Source organism: Macrotis lagotis, chromosome 4, assembly GCF_037893015.1.
Source record: "Macrotis lagotis isolate mMagLag1 chromosome 4, bilby.v1.9.chrom.fasta, whole genome shotgun sequence".
Classification (NCBI taxonomy): domain Eukaryota; kingdom Metazoa; phylum Chordata; class Mammalia; order Peramelemorphia; family Peramelidae; genus Macrotis; species Macrotis lagotis.
The window spans coordinates 29,542,975-29,564,201 of NC_133661.1; the positions used below are offsets into that span (position 1 = coordinate 29,542,975).

At 35.9% G+C, this 21,227-nt stretch overlaps 1 protein-coding gene across 1 annotated transcript in view; it reads right to left on the bottom strand.

Annotated features, from left to right (window-relative positions):
- The window catches only part of LOC141520652 (catenin alpha-3-like), a 1,797,877-nt gene that overhangs the window by 1,766,607 nt on the left and 10,043 nt on the right, over positions 1-21,227 (bottom strand). The gene's annotated exons all lie outside the window — the stretch shown is intronic.

Here is a 21,227-nt window from a genome sequence, read left to right on the forward strand (position 1 = left end):
ATTTCACCCCTACTTCAAGGTCTTCCTTTGCTCTTGGTACATGACCAGCCCACCTACATTACAAGTTCTAGTTCTCTCTGATAGCATCTTGTATCCTGCTTCTCCTACACTGGAAGTGTGTTGCCACCTACTCGTGTCCTCCATTGGATTTTACCCCTACTTCAAGTCCTTAAGACTATGCTTTTAAAGATACAAAGTCATGGTCAATTATGGTGATAGTGATAGAGGGGAAAGGAGCATTCACAGTCCAGGAAAACAAATTCACACAATAGCCATCTCTGAAGACAGAAAGGTAAGAGGCATAATTCATCTTCATTCTTTTTTACTTTTCCCCAAAATTTTATTCAATATGAAACATATCCCTGTGGTTTTTATTAAGGAAGCTGACCATGTCCTCAACCAAATACACCTCTAAATTGGAATTCTGTTACTGACCCAGTCCCAGCTTCAGCACCAGGGGGAACAGCACTTTGTCTGTCTGTGTTTCTGTCAGCTTCACCCAGAATGAGCCAGGCAGGTCACTCTCCTGACCTTCCTGTCTTGGTTATACTTCTGTGAAATGTGGCAGGCATAATCTCAGGGGGCAGGTGAAGGTAATCTCAGAGGCACCGAGGCCTTCATTGGCAAAGAAATGCCTGCATACAAACTGCTCCTTAACATAGTGATGAGACTTTAGAGCCTTCATGGTTTCATGACATTGGAGATTGGATACATTCTTGTCTGCTAGGTGAGGATCCTTTGGGCATGTGGACATCCTTCTTGGCTACCATTATTCTCTTCTTAAAAAGGAGGTCAGCGATAGCATCTTCTTAGGCATCAACATCCTGGCAGTGCAGATAAGTACTGCTCTACTTGGAACCCAGGATAGAAAGACTGAATCTTCATTTGGGGGGGGGGGGGGTTTACATGGCAATGGGGTTAAGTAACTTGCCCAAGGTCACACAGTTAGGTAATTATTAAGTAACTGAGGCCAAATTTGAACTGAGATCCTCCTGACTCCAGGTCCAATGCTCTATCCACTTCACCACCTAGCTGCCCCCTTCTTCATTCTTTAAGTATTGGGCTATATCATTGTGTTGGTCAGAGTTCCAAGGCTTTTGAAATTGTTTCTTTAATGTTGTTGCCATTGAATTAAATGTTCTCCCAATTCAACTGATTTTGTTCTGAATCAGTTCACAAAGGTCTTCCCAGAATCCTCTGAAATTGTCCATTTCATCAAAAGAATATTAATTTTTTTGAATGATGGGCTTTTACTTCAGAGAAATATTAGAGGAATGAAACAATTTCCTAATCCAGGAAAGACTTGTTCTTCTGCTTGATTCACTATCCAACTCACTTTTCATCTCCAGTGCTTAACTCAGAAACTCAATAAAATTAAAAACTGAATTTTGAAAGTGTTGCCTTGACTTTTGTAGGAACTCTTATTTTTTTTCCTTTATTGTGTGATTAGTCTCCAGTCTTGTAACAGCTATTCATAAAGAGAAGAATAAAACATTGGTAAATCCTAGTTATGGGTACTCTTTTACCAGGATTTCCTGAGGATACAGACACATTGATTGAGGTCATTCGCATATTTGTTTTTTCCTGAGGCTTCTAGAATACTCATTTATAACTTCTGAGCTGCTAAGTCATAGGTAACTTTAAATCCTCTAATCCTTTTCCCCCAGTAAACAAGTATTTATTAAATACCTTTTGTATGGTAGGTACTCTGCCAGACACTGTGCTTGGTACTGAAGATACAAACATTGAAATAGTCTGGGCCCTCAATTAATATATATTCTTTTTCATATTTATCTATAATTTCTCTATGACCTAGCACATGATCTATTTTTGTAGAAAGGTATCAATTAGTTCTAAGAATTATGAGTATTCATTAATACTCCAATTCAGCAAGTACCATAAGTCTTTCAGAGCTAATTTCTCTTAAAGTCTATATAATTCTATATTTTCTTTTTTATTTATCTTACTGCTGATTTATCTAGTTCTGAGAGAGTATCATTAAAATACCCTACAATTACACTATCTATATCTTTTCACAATTCACATAATCTTTTATAAATTTGGATGATAAAACTATAAATAAATATATATATATATATATATATATATATATATATATATATATATAGTACTAAATTGTTTCATGACCTGTGATTGCTTTAAGTACAATATGGAATCCATTGTGAATTTTCATATCTATTTAAATTGATAAGATAATAATAAAATGTATGCTGTGAGGGAATAATCTGATATATAGTAAATTTTATTCCAGCCTCTCATTTTCATTCAGTATGTATCTTTATTTATATGTGCTTCTTGTATTAAATCAAATGTTTTCTTCATCTGTTCTGCAACTCACACTTTGGCCTTATTTTTAAAATTACATTCAATAACCCTGGTCCACATTTCCCATCATATAACCACTAGAGAGTATAATTGAAGAACTCCATATTGCTGCACTAAGTGAAATCTAGTCATACCAGTACCAAGAAGTAGGACACAATGTGCCCATTATAGTTTGCACTTTCAAAGGAGTGATTTGTGGAACTTTATCCCAACTAGACTTCCAAGTACAAAATTCTCTCTTGAAAGACTAAAAAAAAGGGCAGTGTTTTTATAAGAAAAGTACACTGGGGTAGAATTCAAGTGCCCTGAGGGGCTAATCTCAGTTCTGTCACTAACTGACTATACGACCTTGGGCAGGTCTCAGCCTCTCTGGGATTCATTAAGTACTTGCAAAAGTTTCCATGTGAATGAACTGAACTAAGTGATCTCTAAGTCATCCTTTTAGTCTTATAATCTATAATCTGTTATGAAATTTATTCCATCTCTGAGAAGAAAGTACATTAATAACAATAATAAATTAACAATGAAAATAAAATTTATATAGTGCCATGAGGTTTGTATAGCACTTTACACATGTATCTCTTTTAATATTCACAATAACCAATAGGTGTTACTATTAGCCTAGTTTTAAAAATGAGGAAATTGAAGCTGAGAGAGGTTAAGGGTCTTTCTCAGGTCTTTCTGACTCCAAGTTCATCTCTGTAACCATTTGAACAGTATTCTAAGACATTTTATTCCTTGATCTAAAGTGCTTGCCATTCTTGCATTATATGTTCTGTGGTCCATGGACAATTCTGTATTAGAATCAATTTGCCCTCAATTAGTTTATATTCTTTTTCACATTTATTTATAATTTTTCTATGGCCTAGCACATGATCTATTTTTGTAAAAAGGTATCATATAGTGCTAAGAATTATGAGTATTCATTAATACTACAATTCAGCAAGTACCATAAGTCTTTCAGAGCTAATTTCTCCTAAAGTCTGTATAATTCTATATTTTCTTTTTTTACTTATCTTACTGCTGATTTAAGAATTAAAGTGAATGATCTGAAAATGTCATTTACCTTCTCTGAGACTCAGTTTCCCACTCTGAAAAATTAACTAACTGACCAATTAGTTTCTAAGAGTGAATTAGGATGATTATCTTCCCACAACCCCTCCAACAATAATCAGTTTCATCTTTCATCATCTTTGCCAATCTGATGGATATGATGTTAGACCTAAGTAGTTTTAGATAAGAGGTTTAGAGCTAATTATAGTTTCTCTTATTATTAGCAATCTATAATATTCTTTCATAGAGTTGTTGATAGTTTACATTTCTTCTTTTGAAAAGAAAATTTCTATTTACTATGTGTCTATAAGGGAGTGGTTCCTTTTTTCAATATTTGTATTAACTCTCTATATATCTTCAACATCAAATTTTTATCAGTGATATTTGCTTTGAATATTTTTCTTGATAGAATTCTGAATTCATTTCTGATCGTCCTTTTTCCCCATGTGGATATTGACTCTTTTAAAGGTCCTAGGACCAAAAGAATTAAAATCAAATAAAGAAGGATGGAGAAGACAATGCTGTATCCCAACACCCAATATGTGCATTTTTCTTCCAGAATGAAAAGAACAAACTAAACCATAAAGTAAAGGAGTCTTTCTGTGCCATGATTGACTGCATTAGAAAATAGCTTAACATTCCCTCGATGCCTATTATGTACAGGAATCACTGAAAGCACTTAAAGATATGGTCCCTGTTCTTGTAACGGTTCCCTCATGAAGGTTGTATGTTTTTAATGCTGTACCTGTTAAGTGGCTGAAAAGCTCTCTCACCATCAACTAGTTATTATTTTATAGCCACACCAAAAGTCCCATATCAACCCCCTGCAAGACTTTGCACATCAAATTGCCTACATCACTCCCACTTTGGAAGTAAAGTAAAAGCAATATGGTAGAGTTAGAGGAAACTATGCATGCTTCAATATTCCAAAAGATCTGTGATCTTATTAATGCAGGTACTCCATGTAAATGTAATAGTGAAGAGAAAGTTCATCTCTGATAGTTCTTACTATGCTGTTCCTATCCTGTAACACAAAAGATCCATTCAATAAACTACATTGGATCACTATTTGTGATCTCTTGACATTGCATAAGTATCCCTGCCCCCTGCAGCATCCTTATCTATTATACTTCACTCTTGCTATAAGACCATCTTACCTCCTCCTCCAGGCATATGTCTCTTGAATGACATCCTTCTTGTGTACAATTCACATTAATCTATTTTGTCTATCAAATGTCTCTCTATTGCCCTTTACAGATGATCCATAATTTTTATTCTACAATTCACACAATTCACACAATTCTGCACAATTCACAATGAGCATCTCTAGAAGAAAAATGATGTAGGCTTCTTAGAAATAGAATGTTTTCCTCATTATCTTTGTATCACTAACATATAAAAAAATCTGGCACATAGTAGGTGCTTAACAAATATTTGTAGACTGATTTATTGACTCTTTTTGTTACTACGATAAAATATTGTTTAAGAGTCCTTCGGCTTGAAAGTTGTAGAAAACTCCATGCATTTTCCTAAATTAATCCAGATCATTCACTTCTTCCAAAACTATTCTGGACCTGTCTATCTGCGGTAAATATCTGAGATATACAAAAACAAATCAATGAAGAAATCTTAAACAACCAGCCATGCAGAAGAAATTTTTAAGGTTTGAAAAGTTCTCTGAGTCAGATAGGGATTTTTGACAATATATTTACTCAGCATGTAGGGAAAGTATAGGGAATTTGAAATCAGATGACTCTTGGTATGGAAGCTTCTGGAGGGCAGCCACCATGTTTTTGCCTTTCTAGTGCTTAGCAAAGTAACTGATTCATAGGAGGCTCTCAATAAAAAAATATTTACTGACTGAAAGACTTGCTGACCTGGGTCCAATTGTGAATTACTTAGAAGAACTAGAGATGTTTGGCCTATAGAGAAAGGGGATTAGATTTATTCTACTTAGGTGTAAGACTGAAAGCAATGGGTACAAATTATAAAGAGACAAATTATAAATGTATGCAGAGGTATGCTGGAAAAATAGCGCCTCCCTTATACCACTTCCCAAGAGTTGATTGTTAAATTTTCAGTATGAACATTTCTGCCTCACAAATCAACAAAAGCTACAAATCAGAGCTTTATTTCTGGATTGGATTGGCTAAAATTTAAAAAATTTCAATAATACAAATTAAACTTTTTTTTTTTTTCAGAAAGCCAATTGATAAGCATTTGTTAGCACACCAACAGCTGTATAGAAGGAAAATCTGCCTAACAATAAGACCTGTCCAAAAGCTGAATGGATCCCCTCAGAAGGAAAATGAGTATACCCTCTCTGGAGCTATAATATACTGAAAATGTAGCTGGAAGGTCCCTTGCAGAATAGGTATCTCATCCCCATCATTTTATTAAAAAGGAACAAATCTAATTCATTCCTCACTTTGGATAAGATGGGGAAAGCATGATAGCTATCTTAAGACATTTGAATGGTAATTGTATAGAAGTATTGGGAAGGAGTCTGGAATGATAGAAAGAGCACTACTGACTCTGAAGTCAGAGAATCTAGGTTGAAGTCCCTCCTCTGACACTGATTACCTATATGACCTTGAAACAAGTCACTTAACTTCCATGAACCTCAGAATTTCTATCTGTAAAGGGCCTCCAAGGCCCCTTCCAGCTCTGGTTCTATTATACTATATAATGTTTTTCATTAGGCCATACAGATCAGGTCTATGAGAAACAAGTAGTTTTCAATGCTATAAAATTAAGATTGATATCAAAAAAACTTTCCAACAAATCAAGAGGTCCAAAAATAGAATGGGTTTTCTTGGAAAGGGGTGGCTTCTCCTGCCACCATTAAGAATAATATAAATGATAACTGTTTGGGTATATTGTAGAGGGGAAAAAAATGTTTGTCAGCTTCAGATTGAACTAGAAAGTTTATATACTCCTATCTGACTTTTGTGATATCTTCGTCAGTGTGAGGAAATCATTTGGCTTTTCCAAGTCTTAATTATCTCCTATGTAAAATGAAGTGGTGGATTAGTTGTTCTCAGAGGTCCCTTCTTTCTAGCTCTAATAACCCCAGTTAGAAGTGAGATCTGGAAAGAAACCAAGGCAAGGAAGCTGGGAGTTGAAAATATCTCACAATCCAGGTGAGATGTTCCTCAGCTCATCAGCATCCTTCTTAAAATGACATCAAAATGAACATTCATGCCACATTCCTCATACTACAGTATCATAAATAGCCAGTGGGGAAGTCCTCTTCTTCAACCTCTTAACCTGTGACCTCATGAAAGTGGATACTCTATCCCACAGTACACATAAGTCCATCCCTATCTATTCATCCCATGCCAAGACCCACTCGGTTAGCTACATGGATCTATTTATGGATCATTGGATCCAAAAAATGTATTTCATAATGCCTTGAACATATTAGGCAATTAATAAATATGTTATATGTTTTTGTTGAAAATATAAACTGTTTGAATGCTTTTCTTTGGATAGAGAACTCTAGATTCTATGAACACCATATTGGGGCGCTTAACTGAAAGGAGATATATGAGACCATTTATCTACTCCTAAGTAGGGAGTTTCTTTATTTATATAACCCAATACCTTCTTAACCAGCCCTACTTGCCATAAAGACAGTGTTTTATGTGGAGATACAAAAGTTTAAAGTCCCCTGGATTACTATTGTTCCTTTGATAAATTTTTATACACTATTTTCTTTATTCCTCCAGAATACTAACAATTATAGTATCTCTGTATCACAGAATCTCAGAATTCTAAGAGTCTTCACAAGACAAGCAATTCTACTTGGACATGACCAGAAATCCCTGATGACACCTCAATAAGTTTCTGCCTAAAGGCCAAGGTTCAAATCCTGCCTCTTACCCTTACTACCTGTGTGTGATCTTGAGCAAGTGATTTGACTTCTGTGGGTCTCAATTCTCGATCTATAAACTGAGGTACATTGACCTCTAAGATCCATTACAGTCTAAACACATGATGCTATAATTCTAGAGAAGAGGACCACATTTCTTCTGGAGGTACACTCTATTAGGTTCCTACAACTCGCTTCTCTGAGCTAGACATTCCCTTGAATGGTGCTTTCAGATAATCCAACCATAGCACTGTCTTGGGGTCCTGTACCATCCTGGACACTTTCTCCTATATATTTTCTATTTTATCATTCCTAAAATCTAGTAGGATATGGTCTGGCCAGGGGCAGGTAAACAATCAGATAGAAAGACAAACCTATTTGTTTGTGATCTTATTAATTATTAAAAACTAACAATAAAAAAGAAAGACAGATAAACTATATAATGGATGAATGGATGGATAGATAGATAGGTTGATATATTACCATCTTCTGCACCATAACTCTCTTAAAATAGTCAATGATTGAAAGGCAGTGGGGCATAAGAGATAGATTGACGTTCTCAAGAGTCAGGAAAACCACCTCAGCTACTATTTTCTTGTTTGCTAGCTCATCATCAGATTCTGTCATTGTCCCTCTTCTCTTTTCTCCCTGCTCTAAATTCTCTCTTTATGACCTCATCAGTTCCCATGTGTTTAATTATAATCTCTGTGTAAATGACTCACAGAGCTTCATGTCATGTTCAGTCCCAGTCTCCCCTCTAAACTTCAGCCCTGCATCCCTAGATTCCTATTGAAAATTACCAACTGCATGCCCCAGAACCATCTGAAACGAAACATATCCAAATCTGAAACCTCTCTTCTTTGAAATGTCCCCTTACTAGGCAGTCAAGAATGTTTTATAATTTATTTTACTGAAAGAAAAGTTCAAACTGATGAGATCATGTACACATTTGAGTAGTGGGTATCTAACCAAAGGAATTTTGAACCACAAAGGAAGTGGGGGGCGGGGAATCTGGGTGAAATATTTTGGTAGATAGATCCACCAAGATGTCATAGACAGTAGCTAAATTGTTCTTTTTTTTGCAAGGCAAATGGGGTTAAGTAGCTTGCCCAAGGCCACACAGCTAGGTAATTATTAAGTGTCTGAGACCGGATTTGAACCCAGGTACTCCTGACTCCAAGGCTGGTGCTTTATCCACTACGCCACCTAGCCACCCCTAAACTGTTCTTTTTAAGAAATATTTTATTTATTTTGAGTTTTACAATTTTCCCCCATTCTTGCTCCCCTCCCCCCACCCCCCACAGAAGGCAGTCTGTTAGTCTTTACATTGGTTCCATGGTATACACTGATCTCAGTTGAATGTGATGAGTGAGAAATCATATCCTTAAGGAAAAAAAATAAAGCATAAGAGATAGTAAAATTACTTAAAAATATAACTTTTTTTCTAATTTGATGGTAATAGTCTTTGGTCTTTGTTCAAACTCCATAATTCTTTCACTGGAAAATTGTCCCTGGTTGTTGCCCTGCAAGGATGAACAAGTCCATCAAGATTGATCATCACCCCCATGTTGCTGTTAGGGTGTACAATGTTTTTCTGGTTCTGCTCATCTCACTCAGCATCAGTTCATGAAAATCCCTCCAGGCTTCCCTGAATTCCCATCCCTCCTGGTTTCTAATAGAACAGTAGTGTCGATGACATACACATACCACAGTATGTTAAGCCATTCCCCAACTGAAGGACATTCATTTAATTTCCAATTTTTTTACAACCACAAACAGGGCTGCTATGATTATTTTTGTACAAGTGATGTTTTTACCCTTTTTCATAAACTCTACAGACTCAGTAGTGGTATTGATGGGTCAAAGGGTATATACATTATTGTTGTCCTTTTGGCTTAATCCCAAATTGCTCTCCAAAAAGGTTGAATGAGTTCATAGCTCCACCAACAATTCATTAGTGTCCCAAATTTCCCATATCCCTTCCAACATTGATCATTGTCCTTTCTGGTCATATTGGCCAGTCTGAGAGGTGTGAGGTGGTATCTCATAGATGCTTTAATTTGCATTTCTCTAATAAGTAATAATTTGGAGCAATTTTTCATATGACTGTGGATCACTTTGATTTCCTCAGCTGAAAATTGCCTTTGCACATCCTTTGACCATTTGTCAATTGGGGAATGGCTTGGTTTTTGGTTTTTTTTTTTTTTTTGAAAATTTGACTCAGTTCTCTGTATATTTTAGAAATTAGTCCTTTGTCAGAAATACTAGTTGCAATAATTGTTTCCCAATTCACTAATTTCTTTAGATCTTGGTTATAGTGGTTTTGTCTGTGCAAAATAATTAAAATTATCTAGTTTGTTTTGAATGATGTTCTCTATCTCTTCCTTGGTCATAAACTGTTTCCCTTTCCATAGATCTGACAGGTAAACTACATCCTGATCTTCTAGTTTGCTTATAATAATGTTTTTTATGTCTAAATCCTGTATCCATTCGGATCTTATCTTGGTATAGGGTGTGAGGTGATGGTCTAATCTAAGTGTCTTCCATACTAACTTCCAATTTTCAGTTTTTATCAAAGAGAGAGTTTTTATCCCAATAGCTGGACTCTGGGTTTATCAAGCAGCAGACTACTATAATCATTTCCTGCTATTGTACCTAGTCTATTCCCCTGATCCACAACTCTATTTCTTAGCCAATATCAGACAGTTTTGAGGACTGATGCTTTATAATTTAATTTCAGAACTAGTAAGGCTATGCTGCCTTCTTTTACACTTTTTTTCATTGAATCCCAGGAAATTCTTGACTTTTATTTCTCATATAAATTTACTTACAACTTTTTCATAAAAGTAGTTTTTTGGAATTTTGATTGGTAGGGCACTAAACAAGTAGTGTAGTTTTGGTAGAATTGTCATTTTTATTATATTAGCTCTATCCATGAACAATTGATGTTTGCCCAGGTATTTAAATCTGATTTTATTTTCATGAGAGGAGCTTTGTAATTGTTTTCAAAGAGTCTTTGAGCCTAGTTTGGACTTGGTAGGTGGACTCCCACGTATTTTATTTTGTCTGAGACTACTTTGAATGGGATTTCTCTTTCTAGCTCTTTCTGCTGTATCTTGCTAGTCATATATAGAAATGTTGAGGATATATGAGGGTTTATTTTATATCCTGCTACTTTGCTAAAGTTGCTAATTATTTCTAGTAGTTTTTAAATGACTTTTTGGGATTCTCTAGGTATACCGTCATGTCATCTGCAAAGAGTGGGAGTTTTGTCTCCTCCTTCCCTATTCTAATTCCTTCAATTTCTTTTTCTTCAATCATTGCTGAGGCTAACAGTTCTAATACAATATTGAATAGTAGTGGTGATAATGGGCATCCTAGTTTCACCCCTGATTATATTGGGAATGCCTCAGGCTTATCCCCATTGCATATAATACTTGTTGATAGTTTCAGACAGATACTGCTAATTATTCTAAGGAACAAATCATTTATTCATACACTCTCTAGTGTTTTTAGTAGGAATAGGTGCTATATTGTGTCAAAAGCTTTTTCAGCATCTACTGATATGATCATATGATTTCTGATAGGTTTGTTATTGATATAATTAATTATACTAGCAGTTTACCTAATATTGAACCAACCCTGCATTCCTGGGACAAATCCTACTTGATCATAATGTATTATCCTAGTGATAACTTGTAATCATTTTGCTAAGATTTTATTTAAGATTTTTGCATCTATATTCATCAGGAAGATAGGTCTATAATTTTCTTTCTCTATTTTAAATCTTTCTGGTTTAGGTAACAGCACCATATTGGTGTCATAGAAAGAGATAGGCAGAGTTCCATCTTCACCTATTTTTCCAAAGAGTTTGTATAGAATTGGAACCAATTGTTCCTTAAATGTTTGGTAGAAATCACTTGTGAATCCATCTGGCCCTGGACATTTTTTCTTAGGGAGTTCAATAATGGCTTGTTGAATTTCTTTTTCTGAGATAGGGTTATTTAGGTTTTTAATTTCCTCTTCATTTCATCTGAGTAACTTATATTTTTGTAAATATTCATCCATTTCACTTGGATTGTTAAATTTATTGACACAGAGTTGGGTAAAATAATTCTGAATTATTATTTTAATTCCTTCCTCATTGGTAGTGAGTTCACCTTTGTCATTTATGTTACTAGCAATTTGGTTTTCTTCTTTCCTTTTTTTTAAATCAAATTGAGCAGAGGTTTATCAATTTTATTGGCTTTTTTCATAAAACCAACTCTTAGTTTTATTTATTATTTCAATAGTTTTCTTGCTTTCAATTTTATTAATTTCTCCTTTAATTTTTACAATTTCTAATTTGGTATTTAATTGGGGATTTTTGATTTGTTCTTTCTCTAATTTTTTTAGTTGCAATTTAGTTCATTGATTTCTTCTTTCTCTAATTTATTCATGTAAACATTTAAAGATATAATATATCCCCTGACAGCTGCCTTGAGTATATCCCATAGGTTTTGGTATGTTGTATCATTATTGTCATTATCTAGGATGAAATAATTAATTTTTTCTATAATTTGTTGCTTGATCCACTCGTTCTTTAAACTTTAAAAAACTTTTTTAAAAAAATGAGGTTGTTTAGTTTACAATTACTTCTGGGTATATATCTCCCTGGCTCAGCATTGCATATGATTTTTATTGCATTATGATCTGAGAAAGATGTATTCACTATTTCTGCCTTTCTGTGGCTGATCATTAGGTTTTTATGACCTAGTACAGGGTCAATTTTTGTTTAAGTGCTATGTATTGCAGAGAAAAAAGGTATATTCCTTTCTATCCCCATTCAATTTCCTCCATAGGTCTGTTATATCTAGGTTTTCTAACAATTTATTTACCTCCTTAAATTCCTTCTTGTTTATTTTATGATTCAATTTATCTAAATCTAAGAGCAGAAGGTTGATGTCTCCCACTAGTAGAGTTTTGTTGTCTACGTCTTTCCGTAGCTCTATCAGCTTCTCCTCTAAGAATTTGGATGCTGTCCCATTGGGTGCATACATATGTAGTATTGAAATTACTCTGCATACATATTTAGTATTGAAATTACTCTTCATACATATTTAGTATTGAAATCACTCTATTGTCTTTGCTACCTTTTAGGAGGATATAGTTTCCTTCCTTATCTCTTTTAATGCTATCTATTTTTGCTGCTGCTTTGTCTGAGATAAGGATTGCTACCCCTGCTTTTTTCACTTCAGCTGAAGCAAAATATATTTTGCTCCAACCTTTTACCTTTCCTCAATATGGATCTCTCTGCTTCAAATGAGTTTCTTGTAAGCAGCATATTGTAGGATTCTGGTTTTTAATCCTCTCTGCTATTTGCTTTTGTTTTAAGGGAGAGTTCATCCCATTCACATTCAAAGTTATAATTACTAACTCTTTATTGCCCTCCATGCTATCATCATTCTGTTTGTATTTTCCCCCATTTTTCCCTTTATCCATATTCCCCAGTGTTTTTGTTTCTGAATACCACCACCTTCAGTGTATTTGTCCTCTTATATCAAACCCCCTCCCCTTTCCCCCCCACCTTTCCCTTTCCCCCTTCTTCCCTTCCTTCTTTTAGTTCCTCTTTTTCTCCCCCTCCTCAGCCCATCCCCTCTCCCCTTTTCCCCTTTTAATGCTTGAAAGGTAAGATAAGTTTCTTAACTTGATTAAATGTGTCTAAGTTAACTTTAAGCCAAGTCTGATGAAATGAAGATTCAGGTGGTTCTCACCTCCTCCCTTTCCTCCCCTCAATTACAATAGGTCTTTTGTACCTCTTGATATAATGAGATTTACCCCCATTCAATCTCCCTCCAACCTCCCTTCTCCTTACTGCCCCCCTTTTTAATGGGGTATTGTTTTTAAATCATTCCATCTGAGTCACAGAAAAGTTATGAGTGTCCATCACTTCTGGCTATGTATATTCTCTCTAATAGAGTTACAATTCTCAAGAGTTATGAGAATCTTTCTCCCAATTGGGTATGTAGCCAATTTCATCTTATTGTACAGCAGTTTGGTTTTTTTTTTTTTTTTACCTTTTCATGTGTCTCTTGAGCCTCCTCTTTGATGTCCAAATTTTCTAGCTAAATAGCTCTGGTCTTTTCATTATGAAATCTTGGAAGTCTCCCATTTCAGTAAATGCCCATCTTTTTCCCTGGAAGTGAAGGCTCAGCTTTGCTGGGTAGTAGATTCTTGGCTGCATTCCAACCTCCCTTGCTCTTTGGAATATCTTATTCCAGGCCCTTCGATCCCTTAAAGTTGCTTCAGCCAGGTCCTGCATGATCCATTTAATTGTTTTCTTTCTGGCTGCTTGCAGGATTTTTTCTTTTATCTGATATATTTGGCCACAACATTCCTTGGTGTTTTCATTTTAGGATCTCTTTCCAGAGGGGATCGATGTATTCTTTCAATAACTATTTTGCCCTCTGGTTCTATGATATTGGGGCAATTTTCCATCACTAAATCCTGTAATATTAAGTCCAGACTTTTTTTCACTTCAATGTTTTCAGGAAGGCCTAAAATTCTCAGATTCTCCCTCCTTGACCTGTTCTCATGGTCAGTGGTTTTGCTGATGAAATATTTTATATTTTTTTCTATTTTTTTCATCTTTTGGTTTTATTAAACACAATCTTGTTGTCTCATGAAGTCATTAGTTTCTGCTGATTGCATTATTTTTTAGAGAAGATTTTTCTGCATTTATCTTTTGCAGCTACTTTTCCAGTTGGTCCATTCTATTTTTGAAGGACTTTTCTATTTGCCCATATGTAGGTTTGAGAGAATCATTTCCTTTTTGCATTTGCCAATTGAAGATTTGAAAGAGTTCTCATTTTGTATTTGTCCAATTGTATTTTCCAAGGATTCGTTTTCTTGTTGCATAATGTTAATTTTCTCTTGAGTTTCTTTTCCCAATTTTTCCAATTGATTTTTAAACTCCTTCCTGATTTCTTCAAGGAAGTCTTTCTGGGCTGGAGACCATTTCATATTCTACTTAGCAGTGCTAGATCTCTCTGAGTTAGGATCTGTCTCTTCTAAGTATTTCTCCATGCCCCCCCTTTTCTCTGGCCTTTTTTCATCTTGTGTTGGGCGGGGGGGCTGGCTCTCAGAGGTTTGCTTTTGAAGATCCTAGAGGTTTTGTTCACTTGGTTTAGTAATCCCAAGGGCCAACCAGTGGGGGGTGCTGGTTGCTTTCTCTGGAGTGAGGTCCTCAGCAGCAGGGTCTGAGTTGACCTTGAACACTGGGTTGGGCCCTGGAGGGAGGGAGTTAATCTCTTTCTGTTGAGAGAGCTCTGGTGGGGGGGGGGGGCGCAGTATTGTTAGATCTGAGCACAGGGCTCCACCAAAACTATGAAGCTCAGGTCCCTGGCCTAGCTGGTTGTTCTCCAGATGTGCCCTGAGACTCTGTACCAGAACTCACCCTCCTTTAGCACCTCTCCCCCTGGCCAAAGACTTCACAGCTAAAACTGGATCTCACACCCACTACTCTCCGAAGTCTCCACAACTGAGGCTGACCCTCTGGTCTCCCCCTGCTGTCCCCTACACTGATCCTCTGCACTTGTCTCCTGGTTCACCCACAGTCCCCTGAGACAGACCTTCTTGGTAGGTGTTCTTCTAGCTTCTCTTTCTGGGTTTTGTTGATCGAATTTCTGTTAAGAACTTTCTCTCATGGGGCTGCTTGATGGCACAGTGGATAAAGCACCTGCCCTGGAGTCAGAAGTACCTGGGTTCAAATCTGGCCTCAGACACTTAATAATTACCTAGCTGTGTGGCCTTGGGCAAGCCACTTAACCCCATTTGCCTTGCAAAAAAAAAACCCTAAAAAAAAAAAGACTTTCCCTCGTGTTATTTCAGAGGGGAAAGAGAGAGCACTATCACAGTGTCTGTCTCTCTCTGCCATCTTGGCCTGCAAGTAGCTAAACTGTTTTTTAAAAAATAATAGTAGATAAGAAATGAATGAGACAAAAATTAAATAAAGGAGACAATGCCAAAACCAATGTCTTTTGATGTCTTTAAACAAATATACGCATTACAGGTACCAAGTGAAATGAATCAGAAATCCTAATGCAGAAACAGATTTGACATCAAGGACATCACTCAGATTTGGTGGATAGTACTGAAGTCTGGAATATAGATCTGGAAGGATATTCATATCTCAGATAGCAAGGTGTTAGAGTGGATAGCATAGAGCCAGGAAGACTGAGTTCAAATCCAACTTCAGGCACTTACTAGCTTTGTGACCCTAGGCATGTCACTTAATCTCAGTTTCCTCCTCTGCAAATGGGAATAAAAATAGAGCCTACCTTCCTGTTGTGAGATTCAAATGAGATAATAATTGTAAAATATTTATCATCATGCACATAACATTAGCAATCATTATTGTGTTTTGCATGTTTCCCAAAGAGAACAAGGTAAGTAAAAGAAGTGGGACAGATACATTCATGTAAAGAAATCCAAAGAACCAAGAGCTATGGGAAAATGCAGAGTAGAGAATGTATTGGTGAAGACTATTAGAGACGGGAACAGATGTGAAATTATCATCCTACTTTATTATAGGACAGCAGTTCTCAAACTGTGGACAAGGTGCTTTTCAAGGGATCAGAGACATTTTCATTTCTAAAAAGTAAATATTGAGAGATAGAACTCATATAAATAAGAGTTCTTTCAGAGGTCTTCCAACAGTTTTTTAAAATATAAATGAGATCTGAGAATAAGAAGGTTTAGGATGATTTCTTCAGACCAACTAAACATTAAATAGGAAATTGATGCAGATTTCAGGAATAGATAGGCATGAAAGCATGGAAAAAATGGTAGTAATAGACTCATCAATCGTATGTACATGCACCATATTCCACAATGCATTCAAAATGCATCCACTATTTTAATTTTAAAGATTATACTATTAAAATTTTTGAAGAGAAACAGATCCTATACCTCTCACAGACATAAGTTGACAAGAATTCTTAACTATACAAGGGATAAAAGCAATTGCTTCTATTTCTATAAAAGAAGAAAGGAAGGGATTAAATGGGAGGGAAAAAATCTTCATAGCAGATTTTTCTGATAAGAATTTCATATCAAAAATATGTAAAAAAACTAAGAAAACATATCTATGCATATGTACATAGATACAACCAAAAGCTATTTTCCAAAAGATAAGCCATCTAAGTATAAGAACAAACAATTCTCATAAGAAGAATGACAAATTATTAATCATATGAAAGGAGGCTTCAAATCTCTAATAAGAGAAATTCAAATCAAAACAACTTTAAGGTTTCTTACCTCACATCCTACAAACTGGAAAAAAATGGCAAAAGACTGGAAATGACAATGTTGGTGGAGCTATGAATCAATACAACCATTTTGGAAAGCAATATGAAATTATGAAAATAAAGTGACCTAAGTATACATATCCTTTGACCCAGGGATGGCATTTTAAAGCTAATAATAGTATAATATATAGTATAATAGTATAATAGATGGAGTACTAAACCTAAAATCAGTAGGACTCATATTTCTGAATGCATATCTGGTCTCAGGCACTTACTAGCTGTGTGATCCTTGGCAAGTCACTCCAACCTGTTTACCTCTGTTTTCTCATCTGTAAAATGAGCTGGAAAAGGAAATGGCAAAGCACTCCAGTACCTTTGCCAAGAAAACCCCAAATGAGGTCGCCAAGAATTGGACATGACTGGAAAACAGCTAAACAAAACACCCGAAGGAGGTCTTTGATAAGAAGAAAGTCCCCCTACATTCATAGAAGCACTTTTTTATGATAGTTAAAGAAATAGAAAGTAGATGGCTAAACAAACTGTGGTCCATGATTGAAATAGAATATTACTACACTGTAAAAATTGACAAATGTGATTAATACAGAGAAGCACTGAAAGATCTATGTGAATAAATATACAGTGAAGTAAGCAGAGGCAAGAAAAAATTGTGTGTTTGTGTGTGTGTGTGTGTGTGTGTGTGTGTGTGTACATGGAAAGAGAAAAAAATCCCAAATAAACAAAACTGTAAAGAATAAGCATAACCAAAAAGACATAAAAAAGACCCCTTCCCTTTGTAAGGTGAGGTTGGGAAAGAGAAATCCACAGGGGTTATACATTACACATTTTTTTCCAGACTCTTTTGATGTATTAGTTATGCTGATTTTTTTCCCATCTTCTCTTGGCAGAGAGAGGAGGTTAAAAATACTATGACTGAGAGGGAAGTAGAAGGATAGTGGGGAAATTATGGTGACATTAAAAAAAAAAACAAAATACGTCAATAAAAGGCTATTTTAAATTATACATATTAAAGTGGAAACAGGACAGATAATATAAGATGGCTACAAAAACAGCATTGCCTCATAAAAACAGTATCAAAAATGTTCAGACTCTGAGTGATTGAGACATAGACTAGATTTCTTTAAATTTAGGGAAAATAAGAGAATCAGAGAATGGCTAGGTTGTCTACTTTGGGGTAGATGGAATGATAATAAACAGGAAGAAGGTGGGGCTTTTAGACTAATTTTGCTTCTGCTTTCTCCACCAAGAAAGATGAACTTTGGACTGGAAAAGAAAGAACAAAAAAATGGCTAAAAGAAAACTGATACCTAAGATAAACAGAAAGATAGGGTTGAGATGCCAACACTGTCTTTGGTGAGTTCAAATCACCAAGTCCAATTCAACTATATCCCAGAAGAATATGGCAGATGTGAAGTCTTTTGCAGTGATCACTCACTAGAAGACAATACTTTAATTTCAGATTCTAGAATTCATTATTTTTAAAAAAGTAGTTAGTGGGGCAGCTAGGTGGCACAGTGGATAGAGCACCGGCCTTGGAGTCAGGAGTACCTGGGTTCGAATCCGACCTCAGACACTTAATAATTACCTAGCCGTGTGGCCTTGGGCAAGCCATTTAACCCCATTGCCTTGAAAAATCTAAAAAAAAATGTTAAAAGTTTTTTAAATTTAAAAAAAAAAGTAGTTAATGAACACGTAGAAAAGGAAGCAGTGATCCCAATGAGCCAGCATGACTTCAAGAAAAGGTTGTACCAAATGAACCTCACTTCCTCTTGCAGTTGGGTCCTAGACTGGGGGATCAAAAGAATGCTTTAACTGCAATCTACCTGGATTCAAAGAAAGCATTTGACCAAATCTCTCAAAAAAGGAATGGGCTTCTTCCTACAAAGATAGTAGGATTCCCATGAATGGAGATCTTTAAGCACAAGTTGGATGACACCCTTGGCAGGTATGTGTAAGAAGGGATACTGGTTCAGGGAAAAGATCTGATGAGATCTCAGTTTCCAAGTCCCTCCAATTGCAAAGATTCTTTTTAAGAGAAACTTTATTCGAGGTGTATAGCATTTCTTATACAAATACAGATGTAGATATCATAGAACCAAGTAGTTCACAGGATCATAGATATTGAGCCAGGAATGACCTCAAAAGTTATCAAAGACAATCATTGCATTTTAGGGGTGAGGAAAGGAAGACCCAAAGAGGAAAAGCATTTTTACCAAAATCACAATACTATTAAGTGATAGAGATAGAATTTGAATCCAGATCTTCCACCTCCAAAGCCAGCTTCTTACCACTAAACCACACTGCTTGTCTACTCTACTAGTAATAATATGTGAGGTTACCATACAAATTTAAACAGACGGACATAATTTCTATCCACTCCTGAGTTCTATTATTTCAGGCAAAGGCATCTGCCAAAGAAATTAATCTTTTCATATTAAATCATAGTATTTTAGATCAAAGGATCCTGTAGGTCACTTAGACTTGAGGAGGAAAATGAAGCCCAGAATGGCTAAGTGACTTACCCATGGTTACACAGGAAGTGGTGAATCCAAGACTAGATTCCATATTCTCTGATTCCAAACCCAGTTTTCTAATTCATTCAACACATTTATTGAGTTGAAATAAGCTACCTATGTTGGGGAATAGAAACCCATATAATAACAAAGATCTTTGCCTTCAAGATACTGAGATGCTTCTCATCTACCTAGTCACAACTAGGAACAGACTAGATAAGAAGTATATACTTATAATGCCAATGATGATATAATAATATCTAGCATTTAGGTAGCATTTTAAGTTTTGCAAAGTGTTTTACTTTTGTCAGTTCATTTGCTCCTCACACTAATCCTGGGAAGTAGAAGCTTTCCCATTTTTACAAATGAAGAAACTGAAACCAACAGCAGATAGATGACTTGCCCAGTATCATATAGATCACCAGTATCTGAATCTAGATTTGAACTCAGGTCTTCCTCATTCCCAGGCTCTTTCCACCATGACATCTAGGTAATAACAAATTCAAATCTCAAGGAGATCCCGTGACATCCATTCTCAATGTCACACAACTACTATATTAGTACAGTGACTCAAACACAGATCATCTGGCTTTGATTCTAGCATGCCTGCAGTTAATAAACATTCATTAATTGTCTACTTTGTGCCAGGCAGTAGACAGAATCTCTCTTGGCCAGAGATGTTATACATTATAAAATAAATACATTACCACACACCCAGGGAACACAGCGTACTATTAACTGACAATAATTTTTATTTCTTTTTTCTCTTTATCATGATTTCCTTGTCTGGACAAAATTCCATTGAAATCAAGTGGAAAGAAATAGTTATAAGGTAAATGATCTGATTCAGATCAGGAGCAAAGATTGAGAACTGGAACAGACCTTGGAAGGCCTAATCCAACCTGCACAGGGAAGAGATGAGCAGATCAAACTCAAGAGAAGAGAAATGACTTACCCAAGATCACATGGGTAGCAATTCATAGATCCTGGTTTTGAATTTGGGTCTTTTGACTCCAATATCCCACACTCTTTGTAGTAAATGAAGAGCTTTAAAGTGTTAAGGTAAAAGGAACCTCTGGGGAAAGAGGTATCAAATCCACAAAAGCTTACCCAATCAGTTGCCCTAAGGGCCATCATCTGCTCTACTTCTCCGAATAATTTGTTCTCCGCCAACAAGAGCCTCTGTGGATACATGGACCAAACATCCTATTTGGCTTCTAACATTGTAACAAATGCTTCCTAGAGAGAGTGAAAAGATGCCTAAGGCATCTTATTAAATGATAACTTTATAGAAAGGAGGGGAGTCCAGTTTGAGTTAGGAATATCAGTCCAAAACGGAAATTTCTGCATTTCCCAAGACTCGGGGCATGGTGCCAATTATGTTCATTCCTGAGAAGGGAGCCGTCCAGTTGCTGGTGCTATAGTAGCTGGAAAGGAAGAGATCCCTTTCTCCCACAGTTGGTATTTCCAAAGATAGGTACAAAAAACTAACTAGAAATAGATTTTATGACCAAGTTCTCCAGAGGACTTTTTCATAAGTCCAATTTTCCCTCCAAAATCTCCATTGCCACAGAGAAGAAGCAATATGGTAAAAAGACAAAAAAAGCTAGAAGGCAAAATGAGAAATAACTGAATTTTTTATGCTTATTTTGAGTCAGAAACTGTGTCCCCTATGCTTAGACTCCGTAGCAGATTTTTGGATTTGGAGTCAAAGGACATGAAATTAGACCTTGAACTATCTCTGTAAACACGGATGTGAACACAGATGTGAATATACATAAGTAATTCAAATCAGCAATTATTTATTAAAGACCAGTCTTTTGGTGTCTGGTGCTAGGGATACAATAAGAAGGAAAATAGGCCATGCTCTGAGGATGGTTATATTCAACTGAAAGAATACAAAATATGCATTATAGGAAGATTCCAAGGAAAACTGAAACAGGAGAGGGAACTCACCATCATGGAAATCAAGGAAGATTTCATAAAAAAGATGGTACCTTAGCTAAGTTTTCAAGAAGTTTCTGAGAGGTGACAGATGAGGATGAGAGAAATTATGTCCAGGTATGGAAAAAGGCTTATATAAATGGCCAGGGGAAAAGAATATCAAGTCTAGGGAATAACTAATAGTCCATTTTG